This window comes from Salmo trutta, chromosome 9 (genome assembly GCF_901001165.1).
Source record: "Salmo trutta chromosome 9, fSalTru1.1, whole genome shotgun sequence".
NCBI classification, from domain to species: domain Eukaryota; kingdom Metazoa; phylum Chordata; class Actinopteri; order Salmoniformes; family Salmonidae; genus Salmo; species Salmo trutta.
In genome coordinates, this window is record NC_042965.1 from 6,014,870 (window position 1) to 6,031,728 (window position 16,859).

A 16,859-nucleotide genomic window follows, 5' to 3' on the forward strand; every position below is an offset into this window, starting at 1 on the left:
GTTCAGGTGCAGGACATGGACCTCACTCCACCTTCGGCGTCGCCCACTTTGTTGGCGCCGATAGCTGCGCCGGGCAGACGGGCCACTCGGGCTGACCCTGGCAGACGGACCACTCTGGCTGGGTCGGAAGGCATGCGGGCCACTCTGGCTGGGTCGGAAGGCATGCGGGCCACTCTGGCTGGGTCGGAAGGCAGGAGGGCCACTCGGGCTGGGCCGGAAGGCAGGAGGGCCACTCGGGCTGGGCCGGAAGGCAGGAGGGCCACTCGGGCTGGGCCGGAAGGCAGGAGGGCCACTCGGGCTGGGCCGGAAGGCAGGAGGGCCACTCGGGCTGGGCCGGAAGGCAAGAGGGCCACTCGGGCTGGGCCGGAAGGCAGGAGGGCCACTCGGGCTGGGCCGGAAGGCAGGAGGGCCACTCGGGCTGGGCCGGAGGGCAGGAGGGCCACTCGGGCTGGACCGGAGGGCAGGAGGGCCACTCGGGCTGGACCGGAGGGTAGGAGGGCCACTCGGGCTGGGCCGGAGGGCAGGAGGGCCACTCGGGCTGGGCCGGAAGGTAGGAGGGCCACTCGGGCTGGGCCGGAAGGCAGGAGGGCCACTCGGGCTGGGCCGGAAGGCAGGAAGGCCACTCGGGCTGGGCCGGAAGGCAGGAGGGCCACTCGGGCTGGGCCGGAAGGCAGGAGGCCCACTCGGGCTGGACCGGAGGGCAGGAGGGCCACTCGGGCAGAACAGGGCAGTCTGGCCACTCTGGCCGATCCTGACAGGCCGGGCACCCTGGCAGATCAGGGCAGACGGGCACCTCTGGCAGAACAGGGCAGTCTGGCCACTCCGGCAGAACAGGGCAGTCTGGCCACTCCGGCAGAACAGGGCAGTCTGGCCACTCCGGCAGTTCAGGGCAGTCTGGCCACTCCGGCAGTTCAGGGCAGTCTGGCCACTCCGGCAGTTCAGCGCAGTCTGGCCACTCCGGCAGTTCAGCGCAGTCTGGCCACTCCGGCAGTTCAGCGCAGTCTGGCCACTCCGGCAGTTCAGCGCAGTCTGGCCACTCCGGCAGTTCAGCGCAGTCTGACCTCTCTGGCGACTGTTGACTGGCGGGCAGCTCTGACGACTGTTGACTGGCGGGCAGCTCGGACGACTGTTGACTGGCGGACAGCTCTGACGACTGTTGACTGGCGGGCAGCTCTGACGACTGTTGACTGGCGGGCAGCTCTGACGACTGTTGACTGGCGGGCAGCTCTGGTGATGGTTGACTGGCGGGCAGCTCTGGTGACTGTTGACTGGCGGGCAGCTCTGTTGACTGTTGACTGGCGAGGCTGGGCTGACGCACTAGACTCCTGATGCGTGGGGCTGGTATTGGACTCTCCAGCCTGGAGACACGCACCTCCATGCTAGTGGGTCTAGCGGGAAACACCGGACCGAAAGGGCGCACTGGCGGTCTTGAGTGCAGGGTTGACATCACCCCTTCCGGCTCGATGCTCCCCTTGCCCTGGCACCTGCGGGGCGCTGGTACTGGGCGAACTGGGCTGTGCGTCCGTATAGGCGAGATGGTGCGTACAACAGCGTAACATGGCACCCTCCACCTCATACGCACCTCCCTGTAGTCACGGGTAGCTGGCTTACGGCTCTTCCCTGGCCTGGCCAAACTACCCGTGTGCCCCCCCAAAAAAAAATCTTGGGGCTGCCTCTCGGGTTTGAACGCTAGTCGTGTACCAGCAAAACATTCCCGTTGGTTCCTCTGTCCAGCTGCCTCCACTCTCCTGAGTGCCTCCACCTGTTCCCATGGGAGGCGATCCCTTCCGGCCAGGATCTCTTCCCAGGTGTAGGCTCCCTTGCCGTCCAGGACGTCCTCCCATGTCCATTCCTCCTTTTTTCTCTCCTGTGGCTACCTCCTCTTCTGCTGCTTGGTCCTGGTTTGGTGGGTGGTTCTGTAACAACAGTTGTCATGGAGAGAAGACCAAGGCGCAGCAGGTATGTGAATACTCATCTTTTTATTACCAAAACAAAAGGAGTAGAGCATCCACAGGAACAACACAAAAGGGTGACACCAGTGACAGTTCTGCAGGCTATAAAAGCAGTGCAAAAAACAACCACCCACAACCCCACAAGGCAAAGTAGGCACCTTATGTGTGACTCCCAATCAACCACAACCCTCTACAGCTGTGCTTGATTGGAAGTCACACAGCCAAAATCAATGAAACAATAACAAACACACTCCCTTCTGCCACGTCCTGACCCAACTACCCCCTCTACTGGTCAGGACGTGACAGTTTGGTCCCAAATAATCCATCGTTATATCCAAACAGCGACGTTTTGTTCGTGAGTTCTAGACACTATCAGAATGCTACATCACGGTCTCGCGCATGGCGCATTGGCGTGACAAAAAATGTCTAAATATTCCATTACCGTACTTCGAAGCATGTCAACCGCTGTTTAAAACCAATTTTTATGCCATTTATCTCGTAGAAAAGCGATAATATTCCGACCGGGAATCTGCAATGAGCCTAAACAGCCGAATTAAATTTCTCCACGGGGGCGAATCGTGCACGCGCCTCATTCAATGGTCCTCTGATCCGCCACTTACCAAAGGCGATAATGTTTTTCAGCCTGAGGCTGCCTCGTCAACCTTCAGGTTTTTCGCGGGTTCTGAGAGCCTATTGGAGCCCTGGGAATTGTCACGTTACAGCTAAGATCCTTACTTTTCAATAAACAGATGCAAGACGCACGACTCCTTGTCAGACAGGCCACTTCCTGCATGAAACCTTGTCAGGTTTTTGCCTGCCATAGGAGTTCTGTTATACTCACAGACACCATTCAAACAGTTTTAGAAACTTTAGGGTGTTTTCTATCCAAACCTGAACAATAATATGCATATTCTAGCTTCTGAGTTGGTGTAGGAGGCAGTTAAAAATGGGCACATATTTTTTCCAAAATTCTCAATACTGCCCCCTAGCCCAAACAGGGTAAAAAATAATTTGAAATTGACAAGTTGAAAACAGTCTATAAGTGAAAACAGGCTGCATGCCTTGGTTTGAGGGCAGCGTGCATTAAATGTACTGTTGCGTAACAATCACATTCTGGAATGGAGAGAACGTTCTAAAATCTCGTGCATAAAAAAACTCATGCTGGTGCGACCGTTAGAGATATTTGGAACTCACGCATGAAATGGTTAATAAACATTTTAAGACTCCAACCATCTGCCTCCTGTGTCTGCATCTGGGTCTCGCCTTGTGCCTCAATTCTTTTTGCATGTTCAACTAGCTGGCTAGCTAGATGAATAGCATTTACATCTAACTTAGCCAGCTGGTAATTATGAAGTTACATGTTTTCTAAATCTAACTAGTTATCTTATAATATCTGCGTTGCCATTGTTTGGCTGGAAGCAGGTTGAGTGTCTACAGGGCATTTTAGTACAGCTGTAGCAGTCAACAGGCAATAACAAGCTGTAGGATATGTATTAATTCCTGTTTTAGCCTATGTTTCTGGAATTTGTGTTTCATCATAAGAAGAACCTGCTATCAACCACCAGTACAAAGAGATGATCAAGGGTGAACAAGCATTCATTATATTTTGTCTTTGTACTTGATAAGCTTATTGCTTGAACTTGGGGGTCAATGAATGTTATTGCTGGTAGCTATGCCAATGTTTTCATGTCTTGTTTATTAATGTGACCTAATTTAGAGTTTTCAAACATTGTTGCACATTGGAAAGGTGCAATTCACGATTCAATGATTTTTCTCAACTCTTCATTGTGTGCTCAGTTTCAGAGAGGACAACATAGTGGACAAATACTTGATGACAGTGGATATGGTAAGAGTAACTTTTTTTTCACTCCTGTCATGACTGTCCTGATCAGGTCAGGGTACAGGAGACCACCACCCTACAGATTATCTCCCAAACCCCCAACAGAGGAGGAGAGATCTAGGGGTCTGAAGATGTGGGGGTTTTATGACCCATCACGCCCATGATAAACCTTAGGCCACAGAGAAATTCCTTTGTCCTCACAATGGAGAACTGGCCTCAGAACATTAAACATGCAATAAAGGGACTTTGGAACAATGGTTTCCGTCAGCCACAATGGTGGTCATGACGAGAGGTGGAATATGAAAATGTATGTAACTTTTGTGTTGTTATTAAAGGTTAAGAGATGACGTTATTATGAAAACATTGTACCTTTAAGAGTTTTCCCAGTATATGCCTGATGTTTATACATTGTACGTTGTGTGGAAAATATCCAAATCAAAGAGAATGTTTTGGTAAGGATGAAATGTGAAGTTAGTGTCTAAAATTGGATGTTAGTCAAATCTAGGCCTTGTCCCTTAACTTGGTCCGCCCAGAGAATTGCCCTAAAGGCGGTTACGCCCACTTCTGACCCGAGGGTATAAGACAGGAGAGTGAAGAATTAACATATCAGACTAAGTGACCCAAGCTGCAGCGAAGGTCCAACAAAGTCAACGAACCCAAAATGAAACACAAGTTTGAAGACAAATAAATATTTTTCTACACGAGCTACGGATGAGTAGCTGTGTCTAAGTGGGTGAATTCAAGCCGAACCACCCAGCCTCCACTCTCCATTGAATCGTGGTATCTACACTGTTCGAGTCCTAAGCTGTGAGCTCTGAGCTACAGAGCTGTCTGTCCTCAGAAGACCCCTTTCAGAGCAAGGGCAAAGGATCAGACCACTAAGCCAAGAAGGACACTGACATCGTGAGGACAACCAGAGAGTTGCGCCGGAGAAGTGCGTAATTGAGAAGTCTAAACAACCCACGCGGAGCTTCCCACCTGAGACCTCCAACACGTAATTACATCATTATATTCTGACCCATAAGAGCGGCAGTTCGGGGCAAGGCTAGGTTTAAATAAGCATAGCTGACAGATGAACCCAAATGTATATTTCTCTCGTGTACTTTCTTTGTTTCTCTCTCTTTTAAATCCCCATTTTGGGTAACATGTGCCATAGTGTGTTGGCCCGTTATACTAAGTCCTAATCAATAGCCTAGACTGTGTTTTGTGTATGTGTATTTTTATCATCATTTTAGCTTGCTAGTAAATAAATCATCAACTAAGATTGGTGTGGTAAACTCATTGGTGTAGCCCGGGTTCGTGCAGATTCCCGGATTATGCGACGTTCAGACATGAGACTAGAGGTTGATTAATTTAGCGACTGTTGTAAAATCGATATTCTGATATTCTTTGAGTTAATTTGGGAAATAGAAACTCAATCAAACTAATTTTCCCATGGTGCCCCAGGTTAATGAGTTGATAATTGCTTGATTCATTGCTTAATTCATTTAATCACGCAATTATAAACCGTTAATCATTCGATGAGCAACAGTCGTCACATTAACCTCTCTGGGGTATGTGGGACGATTTCGTCCCACCTACGTAACAGCTACTGGAATTCCAGTGGCGCGATTTTTGAATCGTTAGAAATACTATAACTTCAATTTCTCAAACATATGACTATTTCACAGCTATTTAAAGACAAGAATCTCGTTAATCTAACCCCACTGTCCGATTTCAAAAAGGCTTTACAACGAAAGCAAAACATTACATTATGTCAGTAGAGTGCCCAGCCAGAAAAAATCTGACACCCATTTTTCAAGCTAGCATATCATGTCACATAAACCCAAACCACAGCTAAATGCAGCACTAACCTTTGATGATCTTCATCAGATGACACACCTAGGACATTGTGTTATACAATACATGCATGTCTGTTCAATCAAGTTCATATTTATATCAAAAACCAGCTTTTTACATTAGCATGTGACGTTCAGAAAAAGCATAACCACCGCAAACTTCCGGGGAATTTACTAAGAGTTTGCTAAATTACTCACGATAAACGTTCACAAAAAGCATAACTATTATTTTAAGAATTATAGATACATTACCCCTCTATGCACTCGATATGTCCGATTTTAAAATAGCTTTTCGGATGAAGCACATTTTGCAATAATCTAAGTACATAGCCCGGCATTACAGGGCTAGCTATTTAGACACCCGGCAAGATTAGCCTTCATCAAAATCACATTTCCTATAAGAAAAATGTTCTTACCTTGCTTGTTCTTCATCAGAATACACTGCCAGGACTTCTACTTCAATAACAAATGTTGGTTTGGTCCCAAATAATCCATCGTTATATCCAAACAGCGACGTTTTGTTCGTGAGTTCTAGAATGCTTTTTCACGGTCCCGCGCATGGCGCGTTGGCTTGTCAAAAATGTCTAAATATTCCATTACCGTACTTCGAAGCATGTCAACCGCTGTTTAAAACCAATTTTTATGCCATTCAACTCGTAGATTAGTGATAATATTCCGACCGGGAGTATGCATTGAGCCTAAACAGCCGGATAAAATTTCTCCTCAGAAGCGACTCATGCACGCGCATCATTCAAAGGTCCTCGGAGCATCCACTTACAAAAGGCGATAATATGTTTCAACCTGAGGCTCCCTCGTAAACCTTCAGGGTTTTCGCGGGCTCTGAGAGCCTATTGGAGCCCTGGGAATTGTCACGTTACAGCTAAGATCCTTACTTTTCAATAAAAAGATGCAAGACGCACGACTCCTTGTCAGACAGGGTACTTCCTGCTTGAAACCTTGTCAGGTTTTTGCCTGCCATAGGAGTTCTGTTATACTCACAGACACCATTCAAACAGTTTTAGAAAATTCAGAGTGTTTTCTATCCAAACCTGAACAATAATATGCATATTCTAGCTTCTGAGTTGGTGTAGGAGGCAGTTAAAAATGGGAACATATTTTTCCAAAATTCTCAATACTGCCCCCTAGCCCAGACAGGTTAACTAATACAACGTCACGACACTCCATACATAAATCCCACAACAGCTGAGCAGCAAAGATACAACCAAGCTCATATTTGCATGAAAGGGATGTTTGTAGTATGGAAAAATCGATTCCAGTGTTTACGCAATACACTTCATTTCAAGCCAAGAAGATGCTGCAAGGTGATCATTGCTACAGCTGTGCTGCACAACTACCTGAAGCAGCATTGCTGCTTCCTCCAATGGAAGATCAGGATCTAGCAGATGTGCCTATGGCTGAGGAAGACAATGACCAATGAGGACTTGCACACAGAGTTGCTTTCACATTGCAGCACTTCAGCTAGATGAGATGCATTTAAATATGGAATGTATTCATTATGGCTTATTTTTGCTTTCATAATGTTTGTTCTGTACAAAATTCAAATGGTGTGCAGCAAAATTAAATAAGTGACTAAACCAAGGCTGGTTTAAAATGTATTTTGTGGTGATTAAAATACTCTCACACATGAATATCCAAATGACAAAACATTTGTTTTTTACATATATTGTTCACCATGGCTGGTAATCACAATTGTCTGAATACTGTATCTTTTTTGGATCATACCTCTCTCTTCCAACTTCATATCCAATTCAACCTGTAGAATTCTCATTTTCATTTCATGTTCTTCCTTCAGATATTTATTTTTATTCTCATGAAATTCCCTGGCTAACTTTTCATGCATGGTCATCTTTTTTGTGATCTGCTGAAAGGTGGTGGCAGCATCTTCTCTCAGGGATGCTGTAGCAGATGTGGAGGGTACACACTCACTATGCACTGGCTCTTCCAACCTGTTCAGATTCCTTTCCTCTGGAAAAAGAACACCGTTAGAAGCACAAATAAACTCATATGGTCCTTAGAATGAAAGAAGAATAAAGATTGATACAAACAGTGGAATATATTTACCAAAGGAAGTAACCAATTTACTTTCTTTGGTAGATGTACAATTTGTGCTCAGTTCTTCATCTGAACTGTCCAAATGGTCATCATCTGGTACACCATGCAGAGTTTGCTGGTGCTCTTTTATTCCAGACAGGAAGTCACTCAATTCATCAGTCTTGTCTTTTTTTGGTGGTCCACCACCAGTAGTAAATCACTCTCTTCTGATCTCTGCATTCTCTCTTTTTAAAGCCAGTTTAAGGTTCTTCCACAGAGTCTATATAGGCAGATATCATTCAATATAAGTGATATCACTAAAATATGAATATTCACATGAGAAATGTGAAATACTGATAATAATGAAGTTATCTCACCTCAAGTTGTTTTCAACTTGCATTGAATTCACTGCAAATTGCAGCCCAACCACTTTTTTTTATTTTGCTCAGAGGGCATTGGTATGGTTTTTACTTTCAATAACTGGATGGTTTGACAAAATTTGTTTTAGTAGCGTTTTTTCATACTCACTAAAGATTTTGAACTAATTATTTTTGCCTCTGCCATTGTTTTGTCTCAAGCTTCACACCAGTAATGGTGTATTCTTTTCCATTCCGGGTTTTTATGAGCACCATTAGACCAACAGCATGTTCAATAACATACTTAACCTAATCAGGCTTAACCCAGGTGTTCTCATTTAGGCTTACTTAACGTACTCCAGGCCTCCATAGTCTCTCACTAACTAAGCCAAATTTAAGCCACATGCATGAAAGCTACTTAAATGTCCTAGTTTAACTAGTACACATTAAGGCCTACTCATGGCTTAATCTAAATCCTGTCTATGAAACCGGCCCTACATGTCCTGCGCCAAAGGCTAGATTCCTTTGTTTATATCACAACATGCCCTAAACCAAAGTCACAGAAAGGATCTCATGATATAGTCCTAGTTCAAAGTTTTTACCTAAGCCTTTATGTGTTTAAATTTGTCCCTAATTGTAGGCTACTACCTTTAACACAGGAAGTTAATGAAGTATTTTAATCTTGAAATCTTTTATCGTTTTTTTAAGCACTACCTCACTGCTTTAGCACATGGCCACAGTTATGCGTTCTTTAAGAGATTGGTGGGTCTAAGGCTTTAGAGGGTGTGAACAATGCTGAAGGATGTTAAATGGGCATCAACAAAGAGCAGCACTCTAGCTGTCCAATGGTCAAGGTTATCTTTATACAACAATAGGCAATTCAATGGTTTGCCTAATGGGGGAACTTGTGAGATAATGTTCAGCTAGTCCATTTAGGCAATTTGGTAACAGTGTTCCTTTACTAAATATATGTCTCCTTAAGATGAATGTAGAGCAAGTGTGAAAATTGCAGCAAAATGTTTGAATGTCTTTTTCTCTTCAATGGGATTATACGTTTATCAGCACTTAAAGCAGCATTACTTCCCCATGTTTTTTCCAAATACACTGTATGATATAGCATTTTGAAGCTCTGAATTTGTATTTTTATCCAATAGAAAAAAACACAATTTAAAATTTGGAACATTTGACCGAAAAGAGATGGAGAGGGGGAGTCACAATTTTCATATGTGCGATTAAGTTTTTCCTGAACTCTTAGTGTCACTTCGTGTTTTTATAAGAACCATTAATGTGTTGGAAATTCCTAATTGTTTGCATAGTCAACTTACACACAGCATTGACACACGCACTTACCCCACCAGACATGCCACCAGGGGGCTTTTCACAGTCCCCAGGTCCAGAACATATTCAAGGAAACATATAGTATTATACAGAGCCATGAGTGCATGGAACTCCCTTCCGTCTTACATAGCTCAAGTAAACACCAAACCTGGTTTCAAAAAACAAATAAAGCAACACCTCACTGCACAACGCCTCTACCCCACGTGACCTACAGTTGTGGCCAAAAGTTTTGAGAATGACAGAAATATTAATTTCCACAAAGTTTGCTGCTTCAGTGTCTTTAGATATTTTTGTCAGATGTTACTATAGAATACTGAAATATAATTACAAGTATTTAATAAGTGTCAAAGGCTTTTACTGACAATTACATGAAGTTGATGCGAAAATCAATATTTGCAGTGTTGACCCTTCTTTTTCAATACATCTGCCATCCGCCCTGGCATGCTGTCAATTAACTTCTGGGCCACATCCTGACTGATGGCAGCCAATTCTTGCATAATCAATGCTTGAAGTTTGTCCGAATTTGTGGGGTTTTGTTTGTCCACCCGCCTCTTGAGGATTGACCACAAGTTCTCAATGGGATTAAGGTCTGGGGAGTTTCCTGGCCATGGACCCAAAATATCGATGTTTTGTTCACCGAGCCACTTAGTTATCACTTTTGCCTTATGGCAAGGTCCTCCATCATGCTGGAAAATACATTGTTTGTCACCAAACTGTTCCTGGATGGATGGGAGAAGTTGCTCTCGGAGGATGTGTTGGTGCCATTCTTTATTCATGGCTGTGTTCTTAGGCAAAATTGTGAGTGAGCCCAATCCCTTAGCTGAGAAGCAACCCCACACATGAATGGTCTCAGGATGCTTTACTGCTGGTATGACACAGGACTGATGGTAGCGCTCACCTTGTCTTCTCCTGTCAAGCTTTTTATCTGGATGCCCCAAACAATCAGAAAGGGGATTCATCAGAGAAAATGACTTTACCCCAGTCCTCAACAGTCCAATCCCTGTACCTTTTGCAGAATATCAGTCTGTCCCTGATGTTTTTCCTGGAGAGAAGTGGCTTCTTTGCTGAACTTCTTGACACCAGGCCATCCCCCAAAAGTCTTCGCCTCACTGTGCGTGCAGATCAACTCACACCTGCCTGTTGCCATTCCTGAGCAAGCTCTGTACTGGTGGTGCCCGATCCCACAGCTGAATCAATTCTAGGAGACGGTCCTGGCGCTTACTGGACTTTCTTGGGCGCCCTGAAGCCTTCTTCACAACAATTGAACCGCTCTCCTTGAAGTTCTTGATCATCCAATAAATGGTTGATTTAGGTGCAATCTTGCAGGCAGCAATATCCTTGCCTGTGAAGCCCTTTTTTGTGCAAATCAATGATGACGGCACATGTTATCTTGCAGGTAACCATGGCTGACAGAGGAAGAACAATGATTCCAAGCACCACCCTCCTTTTGAAGCTTCCAGTCTGTTATTCGAACTCAATCAGCATGACAGAGTGATCTCCAGCCTTGTCCTCGTCAACACTCACACCTGTGTTAACGAGAGAATCACTGACATGATGTCAGCTGGTCCTTTTGTGGCAGGGCTGAAATGCAGTGGAAATGTTTTTGGGGGATTCAGTTAATTTGCATGACAAAGAGGGACTTTGCAATTAATTACAATTCATCTGATCTCTCTTCATGTCACGTCCTGACCAGTAAAAGGGGTTGTTTGTTATTATAGTTTGGTCAGGGCGTGGCAGGGGGTGTTTGTTTAGGGTGTTTCGGGGTGTTTTGGTTTATGTTCTTGTTAGTGTATTTCTATGTTTGTTCTATTTGTTCTATTTCTATGCGTAGTTTATTGGGTTGACCGTCAATTGGAGGCAGCTGTTCCTTGTTGCCTCTAATTGAAGGTCCTATTTAATAGAGGTGTTTTGTCATGGGATTTGTGGGTAGTTGTCTCTATGTATAGTCATTTTGTCCTTACGAGACTGTTTTTTCGTCGTTGTTTTGTTTAAGTGTTTTGTATCACGTTTCTTTATAAATAAAGAAGAAGATGAGCACTTACATTCCCGCTGCGTTTTGGTCCACTCCATACGACGAACGTGACACTTCATAACATTCTGGAGTCTATGCAAATTGCCATCATACAAACTGAGGCAGCAGACTTATTGAAAATTAATATTTGTGTCATTCTCAAAACATTTGGCCACGACTGTACTTGTTGTGTATATGTACTGACATGTACAGTATGTGTAACTAATAGATGCACACACACACTACATGTTAACTCTTACATCTAGACGTTCCGCTAGCGGAAAACCTGCTCCAATATCCAATGATGGGCGTGGCGCGAAATACAAACTCCTCTAAAATCCAAAAACTTCTATTTTTCAAACATATGACTATTTTACAGCATTTTAAAGACAAGACTCTTGTTAATCTAACCACACTGTCCGATTTCAAAAAGGCTTTACAGCGAAAGCAAAACATTAGATTATGTCAGCAGAGTACCCAGCCAGAAATAATCAGACACCCATTTTTCAAGCTAGCAAATAATGTCACAAAAAACAAAACGACAGCTAAATGCAGCACTAACCTTTGATGATCTTCATCAGATGACAACCCTAGGACATTATGTTATACAATGCATGCATGTTTTGTTCAATCAAGTTCATATTTATATCAAAAAACAGCTTTTTTACATTAGCATGTGACGTTCAGAACTAGCATACCCCCCGCAAACATCCGGTGAATTTACTAAATTACTCACGGTAAACGTTCACAAAAAACGTAACAATTATTTTAAGAATTATAGATACAGAACTCCTCTATGCACTCGATATGTCCGATTTTAAAATAGCATTTCGGTGAAAGCACATTTTGCAAAATTCTCAGTAGATAGCCCAGCCATCACGGCTAGCCATTTAGACACCGACCAAGTTTAGCCCTGACCAAACTCCAATTTACTATTAGAAAAGTTTGATTACCTTTGGTGTTCTTCGTCAGAATGCACTCCCAGGACTGCTACTTCAATAACAAATGTTGGTTTGGTTCAAAATACTCCATTGTTATATTCAAATAGCGGCGTTTTGTTTTGCATTCAAGACACTATCCGAAGTGTAAATAAGGGTCACGAGCATGGCGCATTTCGTGACAAAAGATTTCTAAATATTCCATTACCGTACTTCGAAGCATGTCAACCGCTGTTTAAAATCAATTTTTATGCCACTTTTCTCGTAAAAAAGCGATAATATTCCGACCGGCAAAGCGTGTATACGTACAAAGAGAGAGAAAATAAAAGCATGCTATCCCCTCGTGCACGAGCCTGAGTCTCATAGTACTGTTAATGGCCACTATCCAAACGCGCTAATGTTTTTCAGCCAGAGCCTGCAAAGCCACGATTCAGCTTTTTGCCGCCTTCTGAGATCCCATGGGAGCCGTAGGAAGTGTCACGTAACAGCAGAGATCCACTGTAATGGATAGAGATAATCAAGAAGGGCAAGAAATGGTCAGACAGGATACTTCCTGTACAGAATCTTCTCATGTTTTGGCCTGCCAAATGAGTTCTGTTATACTCACAGACACCATTCAAACAGTTTTAGAAACTTTGGAGTGTTTTCTATCCAAAGTTAATAATTATATGCATATTCTAGTTTCTGGGCAGGAGTAATAATCAGATTAAATCGGGTACGTTTTTTATCCGGCCGTGAAAATACTGCCCCCTATCCATAACAGGTTAATGTTTTAAAGTCTTTTGTCTGTAATGTCTTTTTCATTATGTGTCGGACCCCAGTAAGACTAGCTGTCACCATTGGCGTCGGCTAATGCGGATCCCAATAAATCAATATCAAATCAAGTGTTGATACACTGTTGGATCTCCACTTTATAATAGATATACCATAGCAACCACATGTAAGTACAGTGTTATTACATTTTAGGTACATATTGTTGCATATGTCTACTGCTGATGTTAATTACGAGGGAGTAGCAATACAGACGGCCTTCAGCAAAAAAAAGTATAAAGTATAATGGAATCAATTTGCAAGATACAACCACAATATGATCATCAACATCTGTGAAGAGCTCTTCTTTCCTCCTTAAACCTTGCTGGGTTTGACTTGACAGGCAGCTAAACACCTCATCATAAAGACTCTGGAGTCAGTAAATCAACAATCTTCTATTAATTGTTGGCTAATTCAACCAAAGGAGCCCAATTAAATATATATACAAAGCTGGCATAGTCAGAGCCCTATACTACGAATTTGGTTTGATGACTTAGCAAGGTAACTTTGGTCAACTCTCGAGTTCAACTTGGGATAACCGGTGAAAGTATCACACCTTTTAGCCAAGTAAATTTCTATGGCAACAAATCCTTCAGAACTAACCTGCTCCGGGGCAGGCTAACCTAGGGCTGAATTTACAACCAGTAGAGTAAGTTCAAATGGAATTTTATTCAACATTCTGTCTTATAAGGAACATTTACTTGATTTTGCACTGTATTGTTTCAGTCTGTATATACCAATCGAATTGTGTATTACAATCTAATTAAACAGGGCTAACTCGATTTATCCTGAATGTAGTGTCCAAGCCTCGAGGTGAGGACCAATGAAATCAGATTCCATCATCATCCCCTTCATTTGAAGAAGACAACTGATTAAGTATTTTATTAATAAAATGTTTTTTGTGTGTAAAATATAGTAATGTTAAAATGCTAATACTTAATTTTAAGGGGTCCTTTTGCAGTGTACTTACATGTGTAATTACACTGTAACAAGTATTGTAGTTAATTTGAATAACTCATAGTTACACTGTAATAACAACATATACTGGTGGTAATTGCAGTCTGTAATTACAGAGGTGTAACAACAAATGCTTGTTACCATGCTGTTACAAATGGGTACGTTTACACTAAATTCGCCAATGTAGTGTTTTTGTTTTTACTCAGTTGCATCCGATTCAGTAACAACTGTAACAAGGTTGTAATCTCTTGTGGACTGATGGGCTGGGTGTCCGAGATTACGAAGGTTGGAGGCTCAATTGGCTCTAATTACCTACCTGTGGAATCTCCACTCAATGTTGTTGCCAGCACCTGCCCCCAAAAAAGTGTACCACCTGAGTTAACTTGGTTGAGTTTACATAAACAGATCAGATATAGGTCAATCTCACTGACTGGGGTCTACTATACGGGTGTACTTATAATTAATGTGTACGTTACCCATTATGGCAACCTGGACCTTTCCATCCAAGTGAGAGGATAAATCCACAAGTACCCCAGCTAGCAAAGAGGATTCGGCCCACTTGTGGCCACAACTGATTTAATCAGCCAGTGTTTGGCTGCCGGGATCGACCCGATGTCATATTGAATGACTGCCCAGAATCATCTGCCAGAACTAAGCCTAAACTGCCGGTGTCTTGCCAGAATCCCCCCAGAAGTGGGCCAATGCAAATTCATACTACACTGAACAAAAATCTAAATGCAACATGCAACAATTTTGAAGAATTTACTGAGTTACAGTTCAAATAAGGAAATGAGTCAATTGAAAAAAAATCATTAGGCCCTAATTTATGGATTCTGGGTTCATTTTGGGTTCATTGTGTAAAAAAAAGGTAGGGGCGTGGATCACAAAGCCAGTCAGTATCAAAACCATTTGCCTCATGCAGCGCAACACATCTCCTTTGCATGACCAGGCTGTTGAGTGTGGCCTGTGGAATGTTGTCCCACTCCTCTTCAATGGCTGTGCAAAGTTGCCGGATATTGGCAGGAATTGGAACACGATGTTGTACACGTCGATACAGAGCATCCCAAACATGCTCAATGGGTGAGTAAGCAGGTCATGCAAGAGATGGGACATTTTCAGCTTCTAGGAATTGTGTATAGATCCTTGCGACATGGGGCATGCATTATTATGCTGAAACAGGAGGTGATGAAGACAGATGAATGGCACGACAATGGGCCTCAAGAGCTCATCACGGTAGATCTGTGCATTCAAATTGCCATCGGTAAAATGCATTGTCGGTAGCCCATAGCACAACCTCATCGCCACCATGGGGCACTCTGTTCACAACGTTGACATCAGCAAACCGCTCGCCCACACAACGACATACAAAACCGGGTTTCATTTGAAACCGTGCATGCCAGTGGCCATCGAAGGTGAGTATTTGCCCACTGAAGTCGGTTACAACGCCGAACTGCAGTCAGGTCAAGACCCTGGTGAGGACAAAGAGCACACAGATGAGCTTCCCTGAGATGGTTTCTGACAGAAATTCTTTGGTTGTGTAAACCCACATTTTCATCAGCTGTCCGGGTGGCTGGTCTCAGACGATCCCGCAGGTAAAGAAGTCGGATGTGGAGGTAGTGGCCCGGCGTGGTTACACGTGGTCTGCGGTTGTGAGGCCGATTAAACACACTGCCAAACTCTCTACAATTATTTTGGAGGCGGCTTATGATAGGGAAATTAACATTCAATTCTCTAGCAACAACTCTGGTGGACATTCCTGCAGTCAGCATGCCAATTGCACACTCCCTGTGGCATTGTGTTTTGTGACAAAACTGCACATTTTAGAGTGGCCTTTTATTGTCCCCGACTCAAGGTGCACCTGTGTAATAATCATGCGGTTTAGTCAGCTTCTTGATATGCCACACTTGTCAGGTGAATGAATTATCTTGGCAAAGGAGAAATGCTTACTAACAGGGATGTAAAACAAGTGTGTTCATAAAATTTGAGAGAAATAAGCTTTTTGTGCATATGGAACATTTCTGGGATCTTTTCTTTCAGCTCATGAAACATGGGACCAACACTTTACATGTTGCGTTTATATTTTTGTTCAGTATAATATTTCCCATCCCCTCCACTGTTGGTTTCAATTCAGTTGTATTATACTATATCAAAATATAAACAGCTGTAACATCCTTAAAAAATTAACACGTAGACAATTACTCATTGCTCAGATTTGCTGTAACAGGAAATATATTTCAATTTGAACATGCAACCTCTGATGGTTGTAGTGAAATACCATGTGAAAACATCTCACAATGATGGTCCTATTCCACAATGTCACCTGTCAAGTCAGTGAATGTAAGGAAATACATCTAGCCAAATTCTGCATCAAGGCTTTCAGTGGTGACATTTGCATCAAAAGCAAAGACAGCTTAGGCTTATAGTGACCAAATGAAGTTGCTGCTGTGTAAAAACATCATTCAAGGAATTCTTTCTTTTGGAAAAGTTAAGCCTTTTTTTAGTGGCTATTACATTGCAACGCGTTGCGGTTCACAGGCCTTCTTTAGGGTGCCTGTGAGCCGCAACACATTGGTTTGTTTTATTTTTACTTTGTAATAGCCACTAAAATAAAGGGTTTTTAACTATTCCACGAGAGTGCCTTGGATTTTTTGAAGTATGATGTTTTTACACAGCTGCAACTTAATTTGGTCGCTACAAGTTATACCCCGTTCTCTGATGAACACCTCTCTTTGTCTTCATACTTGAGGCCAAAGCACACTGTGCATCC